The following is a 20101-nucleotide window of genomic DNA, read 5'->3' on the forward strand; positions in this document are numbered from 1 at the left end:
CTTCAGTGATTTTTGCTTTTCTTTCCAGTCATTGGCAGCAGAGAACTGGAAGGAAAGGCGGCCAAAGCAGGAATTGGCTTTGTGGGTGACCAGTGAAATATACCTGCTGGATCGTGTGCTACGAGTGGATGCTGCTATGGTGACCAGTGAGCTGAGATAAGGTGGGGCTTTACCTAGCAAAGACTTATAGATGACCTGGAGCCAGTGGGTTTGGCGATGAATATGAAGCGAGGGCCAGCCAACGAGAGCATACAGGTTGCAGTGGTGGGTAGTATATGGGGCTTTGGTGACAAAACGGATGGCACTGTGATAGACTGCATCCAATTTGCTGAGTAGAGTGTTGGAGGCTATTTTGTAAATGACATCGCCGAAGTCAAGGATCGGTAGGATAGTCAGTTTTACGAGGGTATGTTTGGCAGCATGAGTGAAGGATGCTTTGTTGCAAAATAGGAAGCCGATTCTAGATTTCATTTTGGATTGGAGATGCTTAATGTGAGTCTAGAAGGAGAGTTTACAGTCTAACCAGACACCTAGGTTTTTGTAGTTGTCCACAAATTCTAAGTCAGAACCGTCCAGAGTAGTGATGCTAGACGGGCGGGCAGGTGCGGGCAGCGATCGGTTGAAGAGCATGCATTTAGTTTTACTTGCATTTAAAGCAGTTGGAGGCCACAGAAGGAGTGTTGTATGGCATTGAAGCTCGTCTGGAGGTTAGTTAATTATGGCTGCAATCCCGTTAACGGGATGATATAACAACAGCCAGTGAAAGTGCAGGGCGCTAAATTCAAACAACAGAAATCTCATAATTAAAATTCCTCAAACATACATGTATCTTATACCATTTTAAAGGTAATCTTGTTGTTAATCCCACCAAAAGTGTCTGATTTCAAATAGGCTTTTCAGCGAAAGCACCACAAACTATTATGTTAGGTCACCACCAACTCACAGAAAAATTCTGCCATTTTTCCAGCCAAAGAGAGGAGTCACAAAAAGCACAAATAGAGATAAAATGAATCACTAAACTTTGATGATCTTCATCAGATGACACTCATAGGACTTCATGTTACACAATACATATATGTCTTGTTCGATTAAGTTCATATTTATATCCAAAAACCTCAGTTTACATTTACATTGGCGCCATGTTCAGAAATGCCTCCAAAATATCCGGAGAAATTGCAGAGAGCCACGTCAAATAACAGAAATACTCATCATAAACTTTGATGAAAGATACATGTTTTACATAGAATTAAAGGTACACTTGTTCTTAATGCAACCGCTGTGTCAGATTTCAAAAACCTTTACGGCAAAACACAATAATCTGAAAACAGCACTCAGCCACAAAAGCAAGCCATGCAGTTACCCGCCAAATTGTGCAGTCAACAAAACTCATAAAAAGCATTATAAATCTTCACTTACCTTTGCTGATCTTCGTCGGAATGCACTCCCAGGACTCCCACTTCCACAATAAATTTTATTTTTGTTCGGTAATGTCCATCATTTATGTCCAAATAGCTATTTTTGTAGCGTGTATGGTAAACAAATCCAAAGTCAGGAAGTGCGTTCACAAAAAGCAGACGAAATGTCCAAAAGTTCCGTAACAGTCAGTAGAAACATGTCAAACGATGTATTGAATCAATCTTTAGAATGTTTTTAACATAAATCTTGAATAACGTTCCAACCGGAGAATTACATTGACTTCAGATGAGCGATGGAACAGAGCTCCCTCATGTGAACGCGCATGGTCAAAGAATGGTCAGGTCATGGCAGACCTGACTCATTCCCCTCTCATTCGGCCCCCCTTCACAGTAGAGGCATCAGACAAGGTTCTACAGACTGTTGACATCTAGTGGAAGCCGTAGGAAGTGCAAACTCATCCATATCTCGCCGTGAATTCAATAGGATCTTGGTTGAAAATCGACCAGCCTCAGAATTTCCACTTCCTGCTTGGATATTTTCTCAGGTTTTTGCCTGCCATATGAGTTCTGTTATACTCACATACATAATTCAAACAGTTTTAGAAACTTCAGAGTGTTTTCTATCCAATAGTAATAATAATATGCATATATTAGCAACTATGACTGAGGAGCAGGCCGTTTACTCTGGGCACCTCTGTGCACCTTTCATCCAAGCTACTCAATACTGCCCCTGCAGCCATAAGAAGTTAACACAGTGTCCAAAGAAGGGCCAGAAGTATACAGAATGGTGTCATCTGCAGTGAGGTGGATCAAAGAATCACCAGCAGCAAGAGCGACATCATTGATGTATACAGAAAAAAGAGTCGGCCCGAGAATTGAACCCTGTGGCACCCCCATAGAGACTGCCAGATGTCCGGACAACAGGACCTCCGATTTGACACACTGAACTCTGTCTGAGAAGTAGTTGTTGAACCAGGCAAGGCAGTCATTTGAGAAACCAAGGTTGTTGAGTCTGCCTATAAGAATGCGGTGATTGACATGAGTCGAAAGCCTTGGCCAGGTCGATGAATACGGCTGAACAGTATTGTCTTTTATCGATGGCGGTTATGATGTCGTTTAGGACCTTAAGCGTGGCTGAGGTGCACCCATGACCAGCTCGGAAACCAGATTGCATAGTGGAGATGGTACGGTGGGATTCGAAATGGTCGGTGATCTGTTTATTAACTTGGATTTCGGAGACTTTAGAAAGGCAGAACAGGATGGCTATAGGTCTGTAACAGTTTGCGTCTAGGGTGTCTCCCCTTTGAAGAGGGGGATGACCGCAGCAGCTTTCCAATCTTTGGGGATCTCAGACGATACGAAAGAGAGGTTGAACAGGCTAGTAATAGGAGTTGCAACAATTGCGGTGGATCATTTTAGAAAGAGAGGGCCCAGATTGTCTAGCCCAGCTGATTTGTAGGGGTCTAGCTCTTTTAGAACATCAGCTATCTGGATTTGGGTGAAGGAGATATGGGGGAGGCTTGGGAAAGTTGCTGTGGGGGGTGCAGAGCTGATGACTGGGGTAGGGGTAGCCAGGTGGAAAGCATAGCCAGCCGTAGAAAAATGCTTATTGAAATTCTTAATTATCGTGGATTTATCAGTGGTGACAGTGTTTCCTAGCCTCAGTGCAGTGTGCAGCTGGGAGGAGGTGCTATTATTCTCCATGGACTTTACAGTGTCCCAGAACTTTTGGGAGTTTGTGCTACAGGATGCAAATTTTTGTTTGAAAAAGCTCGCCTTTGCTTTCCTAACTGCCTGTGTATATTGGTTCCTAATTTCCCAGAAAAGTTGCATATCGCGGGGGTTGTTCGATGCTAATGCAGAACGCCACAGGATGTTTTTGTGCTGATCAAGGGCAGTCAGGTCTGGAGTGAACCAAGGGCTATATCTGTTCCTGGTTCCAAATTTTATAAATGGGGCATGCTTATTTAAGATGATGAGGAAAGCACTTTTAAAGAATAACAAGGCATCCTCTACTGACGGAATGAGGTCAATATCCTTCCAGGATACCCGGGCCAGGTCGATTAGAAAGGCCTGCTCGCTGAAGTGTTTTAGGGAGCGTTTAACAGTGATGAGGGGTGGTTGTTTGACCGCAGACCCATTACGGACGCAGGCAATGAGGCAGTGATCGCTGAGATCCTGGTTGAAGACAGCAGAGGTGTATTTAGAGGGCAGGTTGGTCAGGATGATATCTATGAGGGTGCCCGTGTTTACGGATTTGGGGTTGTACCTGGTAGGTTCCATGATAACTTGGGTGAGATTGAGGGCATCTAGTTTAGATTGTAGGACGGCCGGGGTGTTATGCATATCTCAGTTTAGGTCACCTAACAGTACAAACTCTGAAGATAAATGGAGGGCAATTAATTCACATATGGTGTCCAGGGCACAGCTGGGGGCTGAGGGGCGTCTGTATAACAAGCGGCAACAGTGAGAGACTTATTTCTGGAAAGGTGGATTTTTAAAAGTAGAAGCTCGAACTGTTTGGGCACAGACCTGGATTGCATGACAGAACTCTGCAGGCTGTCTCTGCAGTAGATTGCAACTCCACCCCCTTTGGCAGTTCTATCTTGGCGGGAAATGTTGTAGTCGGGGATGGAAATTTCAGAATTTTTGGTGGCCTTCCTAAGCCAGGATTCAGACACGGCTAGGACATCAGGGTTGGCGGAGTGTGCTAAAGCAGTGAAGAAAAAAAAAACTTAGGGAGGAGGCTTCTGATGTTAACATGCATGAAATCAAGGATTTTACAGTTACAGAAGTCAACAAATGATAGCGCCTGGGGAATAGGAGTGGAACTAGGGGCTACAGGGCCTGGGTTAACCTCTACATCACCAGAGGAATAGAGGAGGAGTAGGATAAGGGTACGGCTAAAGGCTATAAGAACTGGTCGTCTAGTGCGTTGGGGACAGAGAATAAAAAGAGCAGATTTCATATCCATAATATTATGGATATGAACTAATATGCTTTTCAACAATAGCCAGTGTTTTATGTTTACCTGCAGCCCAGTCTGACTGTTACATCAATCGAATGCATTCTAACAACAGTTTATCCGCAATTGTGATAGAGCTGTGAGATCAACATTTATCAGTTCCAATTGAATTAACTCAACATGGCCATTAATAATTGCACAATAACACAAGTCTACAACAACAAACTGAAGTTATAGGCTATTTATTTAATCCGTTTGCCAGCTCCAGTTATGCTCCACAAGTGACACAAATTGATTTGGAACGACTCCAGTGATATCAAATCAAATTTTATTTGTCACATGCGCCGAACACAACAGGTGTAGTAGACCTTACAATGAAATGCTTACTTACAAGCCCTTAACCAACAATGCAGTTTTAAGAAAATACCCCCCCCCCCCCCCAAAAAAAGTAAGAGATAAGAATAACAAATAATTAAAGAACAGCAGTAAATAACAATAGCGGGGTTATATACAGGGGGTACCAGTACAGAGTCAATGTGCGGGGGTACTGGTGTCAAGGTAATTGAGGTAATATGTACATGTAAGTAGAGTTATTTAAGTAACTATGCATAGATAATAACAGAGATAGCAGCAGTGTTCTGGGGGGGCAATGCAAATAGTCTGGGTAGCCATTTGATTAGCTATTCAGGAGTCTGGCTTGGGGGTAGAAGCTATTTAGGAGCCTCTTGGACCTAGACTTGACGCTCCAGTACCGCTTGCCGTGCGGTAGCAGAGAGAACAGTCTATGACTAGGGTGGCTGGAGTCTTTGACAAATTTTAGGGCCTTCCTCTGACACCGCCTGGTATAGAGTTCCTGGATGGCAGGAAGCTTGGCCCCAGTGATGTACTGGACCGTACACACTACCCTCTGTAGTGTCTTGCGGTCGGAGGCCGAGCAGTTGCCATACCAGGCAGTGACGCAACCCGTCAGGATGCTCTCGATGGTGCAGCTGTAAAACCTTTTAAGGATCTGAGGACCAAATATTTTCCGTCTCCTGAGGGGGAATAGATTTTGTCGTGCCCTCTTCACAACTGTCTTGGTGTGCTTGCACCATGTTAGTTTGTTGGTGATGTGGACGCCAAGGATCTTGAAGCTCACAACCTGCTCCACTACAGCCCCGTCGATGAGAATGGAGGCTTGCTCGGTCCTCCTTTTCCTGTAGTCCACATTCATCTCCTTTGTCTTGATCACATTGAGGGAGAGGTTGTTGTCCTGGCACCACACGGTCAGGTCTCTGATCACACAGTCGTCCGGAACAGCTGATGCTCTCATGCATGTTTCAGTATTACTTTCCTCGAAGCGAGCATAGATGTTATTTAGCTCATCTGGTAGGCTCGTGTCACTGGGAAGCTCTCGGCTGTGCTTCCCTTTGTAGTCTGTAATAGCTTGCAAGCCCTGCCACATGTGACGAGCGTCGGAGCCGGTGTAGTACGGTTCAATCTTAGTCCTGTATTGAAGCTTTGCCTGTTTGATGGTTAGTCGGAGAGCATAGCTGGATTTCTTCTAAGCTTCTGGGTTAGAGTCCCGCTCCTTGAAAGCGGCAGCTCTACCCTTTAGCTTAGTGCGAATGTTGCCTGTAATCCATGGCTTCTGGTTGGGGTATGTACGTACAGTCACTGTGGGGATGACGTCCTTGATGCACTTATTGATAAAGCCAGTGACTGATGTGGTGAACTCCTCAATGCCATCGGAAGAATCCCGGAACATAATCCAGTCTGTGCTAGCAAAGCAGTCCTGTAGTTTAGCATCTACTTCATCTGACCACTTTTTTATAGACCGAGTCACTGGTGCTTCCTGCTTTAATTTTTCTTGTAAGCAGGAATCAGGAGGATAGAATTAGATTTGCCAAATGGAGGGCGAGGGAGAGCTTTGTATGTGTCTCTGTTTGTGGAGTAAAGGTGGTCTAGATTTTTTCCCCTCTGGTTGCACATTTAACATGCTGATAGAAATTAGGTAAAACTGAATTAAGTGTCCCTGCATTAAAGTCCCCAGCCACTAGGAGTGCCACTTCTGGATGAGCGTTTTTCCTGTTTGCTTATTGAGTGCGGTTTTAGTGCCAGCATCGGTCTGTGTTTTGGTATGTAGACAGCTATGAAAAATACAGATGAAAACTCTCAAGGTAGATAGTGTGGTCATGAGATACTCTACCTCAGGTGAGCAAAACCTCGAGACTTCCTTAGACATTGTCCACCAGCTGTTGTTCACATATATGCATAGGCCCCGCCCCGTGTCTTACCAGAGGCTGCTGTTCTGTCCTGCTGATGGAGTGTATAACCTGCCAGCTGTATGTTCTTAATGTCGTCATTCAGCCATGACTCGGTGAAACATAAGATATTACAGTTTTTAATGTCCCGTTGGTAGGATATACGTGATTTCAGTTCGTCCCATTTATTTTCCAGCAATTGAACATTAGCTAGCAGGATGGAAGGCAAGCGCAGGGCAGATTATCCACTCGTCGCCTGATCCTCACAAGGCACCCGGATCTTTTTCCACTAAATTTCAATTTCCTTCTCCAGCAAATCCCGGGGATCTGGGCCTGGTCGGGTGTTTGTAGTAGTATATCCCTCCCGTCTGAAGAAGAAGAAGAACTCTTCGTCCAGTTTGAGGTGAGCAATCACAGTTCTGATGTCCATAAGCTCTTTTCGGTCATAAGAGACGGTAGCAGCAACATTATCGTCATTGCAACATATTGTATCGAATGGTAGGAGGCTACAGTAGTCTACAATGCCATATAATTAATAGGCTACTTGATGGCCAACAGATGCGAATGTATCATTCTCCACATTTAATATCAGTTTCATTGTGGACTTTTCCCCATGATGCCTGTGTACACTTGCACGCGGTAAATGCTACGTGCCGCTTAGGCCGCCCAGAGTGGTTCGCTTGTGGGTGTGCTGGCAGCATGTGGCAGCATATAGCAGCAGTTCTGTTGTGCATCAATAAGGTCTGGTTATTAAATGGGAAAATAGTTTAATCCGTTCTCCATTTCATTAATGTATTCACAGGTAAATAGTCATAATGCTCTAAACTGCTCTGGTGACAAACAAACTTTGCTGCCCTGTTTCCAATCATCCACATGGCTGGGAGAACCTTTTCAAGTACTGTAACTAAATATATTTTGAAAATGTAAAAAAAACTATGTACAGTCGTGGACAAAAGTTTTGAGAATGACACAAATATTAATTTTCACAAAGTTTGCTGCTTCAGTGTCTTTAGATATTTTTGTCAGATGTTACTATGGAATACTGAAGTATAACTACAAGCATTTCATAAGTGTCAAAGGCTTTTATTGACAAATACATGAAGTTGATGCAAAGAGTCAATATTTGCAGTGTTAACCCTTCTTTTTCAAGACCTCTGCAATCCGCCCTGGCATGCTGTCAATTAACTTCCGGGCCACATCCTGACTGATGGCAGCCCATTCTTGCATAATCCATGCTTGGAGTTTGTCACAATTTGTGGGGTTTTGTTTGTCCACCCACCTCTTGAGGATAGATCACAAGTTCTCAATGGGAATAAGGTCTGGGGAGTTTCCTGGCAATGGACCCAAAATATCGATGTTTTGTTCCCCGAGCCACTTATTATCACTTTTGCCTTATGGCAAGGTGCTCCATCATGCTGGAAAAGGCATTGTTCGTCACCAAACTGTTGGGAGAAGTTGCTCTCGGAGGATGTGTTGGTACCATTCTTTATTCATGGCTGTGTTCTTAGGCAAAATTGTGAGTGAGCCCACTCCCTTGGCTGCGAAGCAACCCCACACATAAATGGTCTCAGGATGCTTTACTGCATGACACAGGACTGATGGTAGCGCTCACCTTGTGTTCTCTTCAGACAAGCTTTTTTACGGACGCCCCAAACAATCGGAAAGGGGATTCATCTGAGAAAATGACTTTACCCCAGTCCTCAGCAGTCCAATCCCTGTACCTTTTGCAGAATATCAGTCTGTCCCTGATGTTTTTCCTGGAGAGAAGTGGCTTCTTTGCTGCCCTTCTTTACACCAGGCCATCCTCCAAAAGTCTTCGCCTCACTGCGTGCAGGAAGAGCAATGATTCCAAGCACCACCCTCCTTTTGAAGCTTCCAGTCTGTTATTCGAACTCAATCAGCATGACAGAGTGATCTCCAGCCTTGTCCTCGTCAACACTCACACCTGTGTTAACTTCTTATGGCTGCAGGGGCAGTATTGAGTAGCTTGGATGAAAGGTGCCCAGAGTAAACTGCCTGCTCCTCAGTCCCAGTTGCTAATATATGCATATTATTATTACTATTGGATAGAAAACACTCTGAAGTTTCTAAAACTGTTTGAATGATGTCTGTGAGTATAACAGAACTCATATGTCGGGCAAAAACCTGAGAAGATATCCAAACAGGAAGTGGGAAATCTGAGGTTGGTCGATTTTCAACTCACCGCTTATCAAATACACAGTGGGATATGGATCAGTTTGCACTTCCTACGGCTTCCACTAGATGTCAACAGTCTGTAGAACCTTGTCTGATGCTGCTACTGTGAAGTGGGGCCGAAGGAGAAAGGAATGAGTCAGGTCTACCATGACCTGACCATGCTCTGACCATACGCGTTCACATGAGAGGGAGCTCTGTTCCATCTCACATCTGGAGTCAATGGAATTCTCCGGTTGCAACGTTATTGAAGATTTATGTTAAAAACATCCTAAAGATTGATTCAATATATCGTTTGACATGTTTCTACTGACTGTTACGGAACTTTTTGACATTTCGTCTGCTTTTAGTGAACACGCTTCCTGACTTTGGATTTGTTTACCAAACACGCTACAAAAATAGCTATTTGGACATAAATGATGAACATTACCGAACAAAACGAACATTTCTTGTGGAAGTGGGAGTCCTGGGAGTGCATTCCGACGAAGATCAGCAAAGGTAAGTGAAGATTTATAATGCTATTTATGAGTTTTGTTGACTGCACAATTTGGCGGGTAACTGTGTGGCTTGCTTTTGTGGCTGAACGCTGTTCTCAGATTATTGAATATTGTGCTTTTGCCATAAAGCTTTTTGAAATCTGACACAGCGGTTGCATTAAGAACAAGTGTATCTTTAATTCAATGTAAAACATGCATCAAAGTTTATGATGAGTATTTATGTTTTTTGACGTAGCTCTCTGCAATTTCTCCGGATATTTTGGAGGCATTTCTGAAAATGGTGCCAATGTAAACTGAGGTTTTTGGATATATATATGAACTTTATCGAACAAAACATATATGTATTGTGTAACATGAAGTCCTATGAGTGTCATCTGATGAAGATCATCAAAGGTTAGTGATTCATTTTATCTCTATTTCTGCTTTTTGTGACTCCTGTCTTTGGCTGGAAAAATGGCTGTGTTTTTCAGTGATTTTGCGGTGACCTAACATAATCGTTTGTGGTGCTTTCACTGTAAAGCCTTTTTGAAATCGGACACTGTGGTGCGATTAACAAGAAGTGTATCTTTAAAAGGTGTGAAAAACTTGTATGCTTGAGGAATTTTAATTATGAGATTTCTGTTGTTTGAATTTGGCGCCCTGCACTTTCACTGGCTGTTGTCATATCGATCCCGTTGACGGGAATGCAGCCATAAGAAGTTTTAACAAGAAAATCACTGACATGATGTCAGCTGGTCCTTTTGTGGCAGGGCTGAAATGCAGTGGAAATGCTTTTTGGGGATTTGGGTCATTTGCATGGCAAAGAGGGACTTTGCAATCAATTGCAATTCATCTGATCACTCTTCATAACATTCTGGAGTATATGCAAATTGCCATCATACAAACTGAGGCAGCAGACTTTGTGAAAATGTATGTTTGTGTCATTCTCAAAACTTTTGGCCACGACTGTATTATTAGCTAACTAGCTACAGTACAGGCTAACTCAAATTAACTGCTAACGTAGCTAGCTAGACAACTTTATAGCTAGCTAGCTAAGTGAATTAAATGTCACCAGCGACCTAACTTCATATTAGCTAGCTATCTTGATGTATTTATCATTGTAAAAAACAAACTACAAATGCATTTGAAGGTAGCTGGCGAACAGCCATGGAAGAGAGTGAAAGGATAGCAGCTCCAACTGTCAAAGAAGGGAGAGAGTAGGCTATTCTGGATAGGGCAGGTACTTTTGTGTAGTTCCACTCCCTAGAAAGAAGTGAGGACAGAGGTAATAGTAGCATAATATTCAGTGATGTCTAATTTGAGTATACAGTGATCCCTCGCCACTTCGCGGTTCACTTATCGCGGATTCGCTATTTCGCGGATTTTCATAATGCATTTTTTTTTTTTTTTTGGTGCATTGTGCTCTGCATTCTGATTCGCTAAAAACTCACTCCCGCTTCTTGTATCAAAACATGCTACGAATTGTGCTATCATTTTGTCGTCTCGTGCAGTTATGTGTACGTACATAAAACAGCTTGGCAAATTTACATTAAGTTGGCCAGGAAGGAAGGAAGGACTAACGCTTGGTCGCTTAGCAACCATGGTGCGAATGGCCACTGAACTTAAGCGAGTAGCTGAGGAATGGGACCCTTTGATGAGCCGTTCATTACAGTTCTCCAACGTAATCGATGGTGGCATGTCGGTGTACAAGGATCTTTTTGCAAAGAAGAAAAAAGAGCGACAACAGCTGCCTATCACTATGTTCTTCTCCCGAACAAACACACCTGCACCGCGGGCTTCAGAAGAAGAGAACACTGCAGAGCGCAGTCAGGATGCAGCGGCCCAGTCTGAAGAGCAGTGAAACGGCCTACACGTGAGTCACTGTATTTGTATACATGTAATAGTTGCTAATTGTAAAAAAAAAAAAAGTTTTCTATTTCGCGGATTTCACTTATCGCGGGTCATTTTCGGAACGTAACCCCCGCGATAAACGAGGGATTACTGTAATGAATTCTGTTTCTTGTCCTCAGACACAGAAAGCTGTGAAAGCCTGTATGCAGATGAAGAGTCCCAATGAAGAGCAGTGGTTCTCAGTTCTGGTCCTGGGGACTCAAAATGTTTGTACATTTTTGTTTTTTGCCTTAGCACTGCATGGCTGATTCAAATGATCAACTCATCATCAAGCTTCAAGTGGTATTTATGTATTCATTTGTGATGCTATCCTTGATATGATCCTGCTTTTGTCACATGCTATACATGCACATGTGTGTGCTCATGCATCTATCTATCCAATGTTATCATGATTTGTTACAAGATATATTATAGTGTAGTAATCCACAATGACCTGGTGATGTAAAAGTCTAATAATTATATTATCTTCCATATTTCTACAGATACCTTGCAACTGGAGATTCCATCAAAACGATTGCCTACAGATACTGTGTAGGGCACTGCACGGTTGGGTGACCAGGACCATCTGAGACTGCCTCGTGGGGGAATTCACATTGCAATAAGAGTATTCTTCCATTTACTTAGCTATGTCAACTGCAGTTATTCAATTCCCATTTTCTTGCCCTTCGACTTCTACTTCTCAAGTGAGGGTGCTGTTCAGGTAGGGGTGATGTATAAAAACAGGCTCTTTTAAGAGTCACCCATATTGGAAAAATATAGAACAATTAGACACCCTACAACCCACACCTACATTGTATCAATCTGATTGCTGTATTGTGTTGTTCAGTAAGCAGGCTCAGGTGTATAACTGTGGCTCCTTCTACTTTCAAAGAATAGGCAAGAGGACCAACCATGGAGAATAGTAAGACACTCCATTATTTATATTTATGTAACTACGCTATATTGTTTGCCCTTGTGTGTCTATGCATGTTTTTCAATATAAAGTACTCTGCAGCCACTCAGTGTGGACACAAGGTGAGGCCACACACACAGATTACTGTTGAACACTCTCTTTAACTACCTTCTTTTCTCAATGACAGTCTCTCCTTCACTTCATCCCTCTCCCCCTTCTCCCTAAATCCTCTAGGTTATATCAGCTGTATCTGTGACCCTTTCCCGCTTCTGAACTGCCTGACACATAGAGGGCATAGCATGATCAAATCAAATCAAATGTATTTATATAGCCCTTCTTACATCAGCTGATATCTCAAAGTGCTGTACAGAAACCCAGCCTAAAACCTCAAACAGCAAGCAATGCAAGTGTAGAAGCACGGTGGCTAGGAAAAACTCCCTAGAAAGGCCAAAACCTAGGAAGAAACCTAGAGAGGAACCAGGCTATGAGGGGTGGCCAGTCCTCTTCTGGCTGTGCCGGGTGGAGATTATAACAGAACATGGCCAAGATGTTCAAATGTTCATAAATGACCAGCATGGTCAAATAATAATAACAACAGTAGTTGTTGAGGGTGCAACAAGTCAGAACCTCAGGAGTAAATGTCAGTTGGCTTTTCATAGCCGATCATTGAGAGTATCTCTACCGCTCCCGCTGTCTCTAGAGAGTTGAAAACAGCAGGTTTGGGACAGGTAGCACGTCCGGTGAACAGGTCAGGGTTCCATAGCCGCAGGCAGAACAGTTGAAACTGGAGCAGCAGCACGGCCAGGTGGACTGGGGACAGCAAGGAGTCATCATGCCAGGTAGTCCTGAGGCATGGTCCTTGGCTCAGGTCCTCCGAGAGAGAGAAAGAAAGAAAGAGAGAATTAGAGAGAGCATACTTAAATTCACACAGGACACCGGATAAGACAGGAGAAGTACTCCAGATATAACAGACTGACCCTAGCCCCCCGACACATAAACTACTGCAGCATAAATACTGGAGGCTGAGACAGGAGGGGTCAGGAGACACTGTGGCCCCATCCGATGATACCCCCGGACAGGGCCAAACAGGCAGGATATAACCCCACCCACTTTGCCAAAGCACAGCCCCCACACCACTAGAGGGATATCTTCAACCACCAACTTACCATCCTGAGACAAGGCCGAGTATAGCCCACAAAGATCTCCGCCACGGCACAACCCAAGGGGGGGCGCCAACCCAATGATCAGAGGTGAGAGGTCACTTGGTCGGGTCAACAGAAAGTAATTTTAAGGATATGTAGATGTCCCAGAGTTAATGATCCAAGGTCAGTTTTGCATTTCACCTCCTGATGATTATGATGACTGACAGTGTTAGAATAATAAAAAATAAAGCTTAATCATGCTATCTCTCTCTCCATCTGTCTCGTCTGCAGGTATGTTTTGATGTGCGAGAGGATGACAACCCACAACCCTCGGGCCAACTGGGGGCCCAAGGCTTGGGTAGGAGACAGCGCTAGAGACACTATTATGTAATTGTGATGACCTTAGAGACTATGAAGTTTAGTTGCACTGTATTTCATTCATCATTATGCTGTCTTCCCTGTTTCTCTGTTCTTATCTATTTCCCTTTCTGTCTTTTACACTATTTTTCATACCTCTCTCCCCACCTCCCCTTTCTTCCTCTGTTTTTATGATGCACACCAGATGTGCACTGAAGTACAGATTGAACTTGTTTTTATAATATAATATTACAATTATTGTATTCATAATGCATGTATTATGTATTTATATCACTTGGATAATGAACTTCTTTCAGTAAAGCTTTTCACATTCTCTACTGGAATTCTAGTCTATAAAATAAAATAAAATTTTATTGGTCACATACACATATTTAGCAGATGTTATTTCGGTAGTAGTGAAATGCTTGTGTTCCTTGCTCCAACAGTGCAGTAGTATCTAACAATTTACAGCAATACGCACAAATCTAAAAGTAAAATAATGGAATTAAGAAATCTATAAATATTAGAACGAGCAATGTCGGAGTGGCATTGACTAAAATACAGTAGAATAGAATACAGTATATACATATGAAATGAGTAAAGCAGTATGTAAACATTATTAAAATGATCAGTGATTCCATGTCTATGTACATAGGGTAGCAGCCTCTAAGGTGCAGGGTTAACTTCTCTGCGCTACGATCCCTTTTACGGAATCCCTTTCCTAAACAACCGCTAGAATTGCAGGGCGCCAAATGCAAAAATATTACTACAAATATTTATAATCATGCAATCACAAGTGAAATATACCAAAACACAGCTTAGCTTGTTGTTAATCCACCTATCGTTTCAGATTTTGAAAATATATTTTACAGCGAAAGAAATCCAAGCTTTTGTGAGTGTAGCTTTCAATGCTACAACAGCTAGCCCCAAATTAGCATGGTCACGAAAGTCAGAAAAGCAATCAAATTAATCGCTTACCTTTGATAATCTTCGGATGTTTCCACTCATGAGACTCCCAGTTACACAACAAATGTTATTTTTGTTGGATAAATATTACTTTTATCACAAAAAAACGCCATTTGGGTTGCACATTATGTTCAAAAAATCAAAGCCGTGTTCTGTTCGACAAATTCCAAAAAGTATCCGTAATGGTCGTAGAAACATGTCAAATGTTTTTTATAATCAATCCTCAGGTTGTTTTTAACAAACATAATCGATAATATTTCACCCGGACCATAACCTATTCTTTAAGAGACAAAAGGAAAATGGGGTGCCCCTCTCTCGCGCGCAGGAAATATTCAGAGGACACCTGACTACTTTTGAAAAAACTCGCTCATTTTTCAAAATAAAAGCCTGAAACTATGTCTAAAGCCTGGTCACAGCCTGAGGAAGCTATTGGAAAAGGAATCTGGTTGATACCCCTTTAAATTGAGGTTAGACGGGCCAGGGCCATGTCACTTCCGGGTTACATTTTCTCAGGTTTTCGCTTGCAGAATAAGTATTGTTATACTCACAGACAATATTTTGACACTTTTGGAAACTTTGGAGTGTTTTCTATCCTAATCTGTAAATTATATGCATATTCTACGATCTGGGCCAGAGAAAATGTCCGTTTACGTTGGGCACATTATTTAAAATAAAATAAAATTCTGACCCCTAGCCATAAGAAGTTAAGTAACCGGGTGGAAGTTATTTAACAGTCTGATTGCCTTGAGATAGAAGCAGTTTTTCAGTCTCTTGGTCCCAGCTTTGATGCACCTGTACTGACCTTGCCTTCTAGATGATAGCAGGGTAAACAGGCCGTGGCTTGGGTGGTTGATGTCCTTGATTATCTTTTTGGCCTTCCTGTGACATCGGGTGCTGTAGGTGTCCTGGAGGGCAGGCAGTGTGTTGGGCAGACCGCACCACCCTCTGGAGAGCCCTGTGTTTGCGGGCGGTGCAGTTACCGTACCAGGCGGTGATACAGCCCAACAGGATGCTCTCAATTGTGTATCTGTAAAGGCATGCATCCCAAAAAAAAATTTGTTTTTGTTTTGCTCCACCAAGATTTACATGCTAAAATCGCCACTATGTATATATGACTTGTGTCCTTGGCACAATAAAGTTATATTATATATTCTACTCAATCCGTAGGCTTCATTGATGCCATTCAGACTGTTTTGAAGTCGATACAACCCGAAACATTGCCTCTTTATTCTCTAAATATTGCCCCTTTTTAAAGTACCATTATGCACCACCTATCGCCGTTTATTTATTTTTTCTCTTCACTTGGCCCTAATACTCTTCTGTATTTTGCTATTAGTCAGCCTTCGGCAGGGTTTTTTATGGCTGTTCAAACGCACACATTTTTTTCTTGAGGCTTGACAAAGTTCGGTAGCCGAAGTCTACGCCCCTTCGTTGGTAATCAACCTGATCTCAGAGCATTTTCTATTATTCTGTACGTATATCTGAGACAATCCATTTAGTATAATATGTTACGTTTGGTATAGGTACATAAGACCGATGGTTACTTAAAGTGAACGTCTAGCAACCCAAAAGTTGTGATTTCGACAACGACACGGACAACTTTAGCATTTTAGCTAATTAGCAACTTTTCAACTACTTGAATTGTTATTCGTAACATATATGAAATGGGTGATGGACATCCACAAATTAATACATATGAAACGTAACATATCATACTAAATTAAGTGTTTCAGATTTTCATACAGAATATTACGAAATGTTCTGAGACCAGGTTGCGGTGATTGGTCAACAGTAGGGATTCTTTGATGAAGTGGCAACAGCAGACAAGAGATCCCGGGGGTCTGTCGTGGCATTTTCCTGTATTACCAAATGAGGAGAGTTACAAACCACACACCAGTCAGTTATACTTAAACTTAATCTTTAATGAGCTTTAAGCTTTAGCCTTTGACTTTCAACAATTCACTATCTATAATGAATTTTGAGAGTCCCAACATAATGGCAACTGAGATCTTTTATAGCAAAGATCCACCCCCCTAGTCGACATGACAAACCACAGATAATAGGAACTGTTCACAAAGAAAGACTTTTACTTGAGAGAGGAGCATCCCATAGCCAGATAGCATTCGCTATAAATTTTCGTTCAGTTTGGTCTCTAAGACGAGGTTCTAATCTCGTTCCTGGTACTTCATAGTACAAAAACACCAACTCATCCAATGGAATATATCAATTGTCAACTCTAGATACTCCCATCTCAAGTAAACCCCCTCTTGACCCCACTCCTGGACAAGCTCACTGAGGGGAGTGAGCCTCTAGGTCATACACTATCTCAAGATAAGTGCAACATCCGAGAGGACATACAATGGTTCCAGACACTGACATACACCTCCCCCCAATGGGAAAAGGAGGGAGTGACTGGCGCACAGACATTGTGAAGACAAGTAATTGGTTCCCCATTAATCACGCCATCCCTTCACATGGTTTAAGAATAGGTAAAGACACATTCACATATGAAGACAATGTTCCATTCTGTCCTCTTCCCTTTCTGATATTCTGCATTGCACCAGGGACATGTGAAAGACAAGCCTGACCTCTCCCCTCTCTGGGCCCCAAGTGACTGAGCCCTAGCTGAGAAGGGAAAAGTGCAACTGCCAACACTATAGTCCAAAGGGATACATTCTAATGACAAGTATCTCACATAAGCATATTACATGAATAAAACATCTTATTTATCTATGTTACCCAACTAATTCTGATTCATCCGCCACAGGTCGTCCCCCGAATTCTTAATTGTTTCCATTTTACGCATTTCTTGCAATTCTGCATTGTGACATTACTTATTATCCCTCTCTTGAGGGGTTTATGGAGGGGTATTTTGAAAACACATTTTAAGTGGAAGGCAGGGCCGGTGTTATGGGTGGGCCCTAGGGGCCCTGGCCGGTCCTACTGTACCTCCTTGCCTGTCCATATAAAATATTGAAATGTTGATAAATTATTTTACCGACACACGTGACGACAGAAAGAAGCATCAATCTCAGATAAAGTATCGGAGCAAACAAACAGCGCCCCTCTGTCTCCGTAAGTGTAGATCAGGTATCCGATACTGTCTGCACAAACTTTTTCTGGCCAGACCGCATCAGAAATATGGGCTACATATAGTAAGACAGAGGTGCAGTGCTTTAGCAGAGAGGAAGAGGCGAAGCGAGAGGGCTCACTCTTACAAAATCTGTCATGAATAAGCCCAATGCGTTTCTATGGGCATAATATGATTGTCGCCTGTATCCCCGCCTTTGGGACAACTACTCGCATTGCTAGGGCAGAGACATGAGCATCTCGTCATTATATACAGATTTCTGGTTTCAGCAACTTGTGAATTAGAAAGGAAAATTGGCGGTTGCACAGTGTTCGGATGCTGGCTTCCCCTAAAGTAAATGTATGTTTTGCCAAAATTATATTATTACTCCTGTTTAAATAAATTATTTCAAAATACTTTACCAGAGAGCTTGACTTAGCCACAGAGGATCATTAGTTTATTTTCAAAAAATAGCTGTGGATTGTTTCAAATCACAAGTGCATAGGCGAATGCCTATTTGGGAAGCCTGCAACTTGGGCAGCGTATTGGAAAAAGGCCTAGCTGATTATTGAGTTGCGCTGACAGTGAAAAGCATCTCAAATGTGTGAAGATAATGTGTCTTGAGTATAATTTAATGTTTAGACAAGAAAAAGGGGAGGTGTGTGTGGTGAAGATATTTGGGGGTCCTACTCAGCTCTCCAGAATGTGCTCAGCTGTCTCCTGCCACTTCTTGCACATTCATTGTTTAATTGTGTGAATTGTTTTCGCTTTGATGGTTTATTTTTATAGATTCCCCGTTACATATGTAACCAGAAAACCTAGTAAATGTACTGTCAATCCCCGTCATTGGGTTCGGTTCCATTCATTTCTGTTAATGCGTGTATTCGTCATTTACTGTTCTCATTCTCTGAGTGGAAACGTTGTTTGCAGAGTTCACAACCTGTGAGAAACAAGTTTTGGTTTATTTCATAACCATCGTTTAGGAGTTTTGTCAATTGTTTCATTGTCCTTTGTTTGGAGTACTCCATGTGAGCAATGAGCATGTGTGTGGTTTCTCTTTCCTGATAATGTCGAGGGAGCGCAGGCACCTGAGCACGCCAACCTGCTGAGTTGATACAATGTTGCACTTCACTAGGGATAGCTCATGTCAAGACAGATAGAAAGGAAGGCAGACAGGCGGAATATTGAGATTAATGCGATTGAAAGAACCTACATTTTCATCAGGATATTTTCTACAGTTTTTATTTGTCAGCTTTAGGCCCATGTATTTTACTTAGTTGATGATGGAAGTTATAGGCCTACTGCTGCATTGGCCTTTAGGCTATCTCTGAGTTCCATGCCCTCATTTCTTTAGCCACCAGTGGATCAAGGTGTATCAATGTGTCCATATGGCAAAGGTTGGTACTCTTGCATTAGTTACAATTTTAACTTTTAGATTTGTATAATTTTAATTACGTTTTTTTTAACGAAACTGTTCCACGAAAATGCGCATATAAAAATATTCATAACTGGCATGCAGATACAGTGCATTCGGAAAGTATTCAGACCCCTTGACTTTTTCAAAATGTTATTACTTTACAGACTTATTCTAAAACTGATTACATCGTTTTTTCCCCTCATCAACCTACCCTCATACCCTAAAATGAAAAAGCAAAAACAGGTTTTTAGGCATTTTTGCAAATGTATATATAAAAAAAAACGTACATATCACATTTACATGATATTGCAAGCACGCGCACACAGGACAGGAAAAAAAGGAAAATAACTGTCCCACCTATAAAAATCAAATGCCCTGATTTGTTCTGGCGCCAGCCCTGGTGGAAGGATACGTAGAAGGCCCCGCAACTAACTTCCTAACTTATTGCATTTCAACACATTTTGTCATGGGGAAGAGAGAAACGTGTAGTTTTATAATTCTATTCTACACATTTTGTCATGAGTCTGAGAGAAAATGTTGCAGTTTTAAAGCTAATTTCCTGCAATTCTTCACATTTTGCCATGGGGCAGAGAGAAAAATGTGCTGTTTTATAGCCCATGCTATTGTTCACATTTTGCCATTAGGATGAGAGAACATTTTGTAGTTTTAAAGTAACTGTCCAGTGAAAATATCACTTTTAAAAGTTGTTATTCTATTAACTCATACCCAAATAATGTTGTTGACTCATCTATACTCAAAAACCCCATCTCAAACTTATCTCAATCAGACCGTTTAACATTTACATTTACATTAGTTAGACAGAAAGATGAAAGAGCAAGTCAAAGGAAAACCATGGAGAGAAGGAACTGCAGCATTGCGGCAAACGTAGAGAGAGGGAGATAGACAGCATGTAAAGGAAATGGAGGGAACGGTTTAAATGGCAGGTGGATCATGCAATGCCTCTGTTGAGACGTTACAGTGTACTGTATGTATGTATGTAAGGCTGGATTTTAGGAAGCACATTTGAACTATCACCACCTTCCGGAGACACCTG

At 42.2% G+C, this 20101-nt stretch overlaps 1 long non-coding RNA gene across 2 annotated transcripts; it reads left to right on the plus strand.

The window, feature by feature from the left end:
- On the plus strand, window positions 1-14584 carry LOC139540165 (uncharacterized). Of its 2 annotated transcripts, XR_011668107.1 has the most exons (6): window positions 1-161; window positions 6937-7026; window positions 11323-11409; window positions 11686-13345; window positions 13529-13595; window positions 13800-14584. It is a non-coding gene; the product is annotated as an uncharacterized lncRNA (long non-coding RNA). The 2 variants fall into 2 exon arrangements; XR_011668105.1 differs by having other exon boundaries at window positions 13529-14584.
- The last annotated feature ends 5517 nt before the right edge of the window (window positions 14585-20101 follow it).

Source organism: Salvelinus alpinus, chromosome 15 (genome assembly GCF_045679555.1).
Source record: "Salvelinus alpinus chromosome 15, SLU_Salpinus.1, whole genome shotgun sequence".
Lineage (NCBI taxonomy): Eukaryota > Metazoa > Chordata > Actinopteri > Salmoniformes > Salmonidae > Salvelinus > Salvelinus alpinus.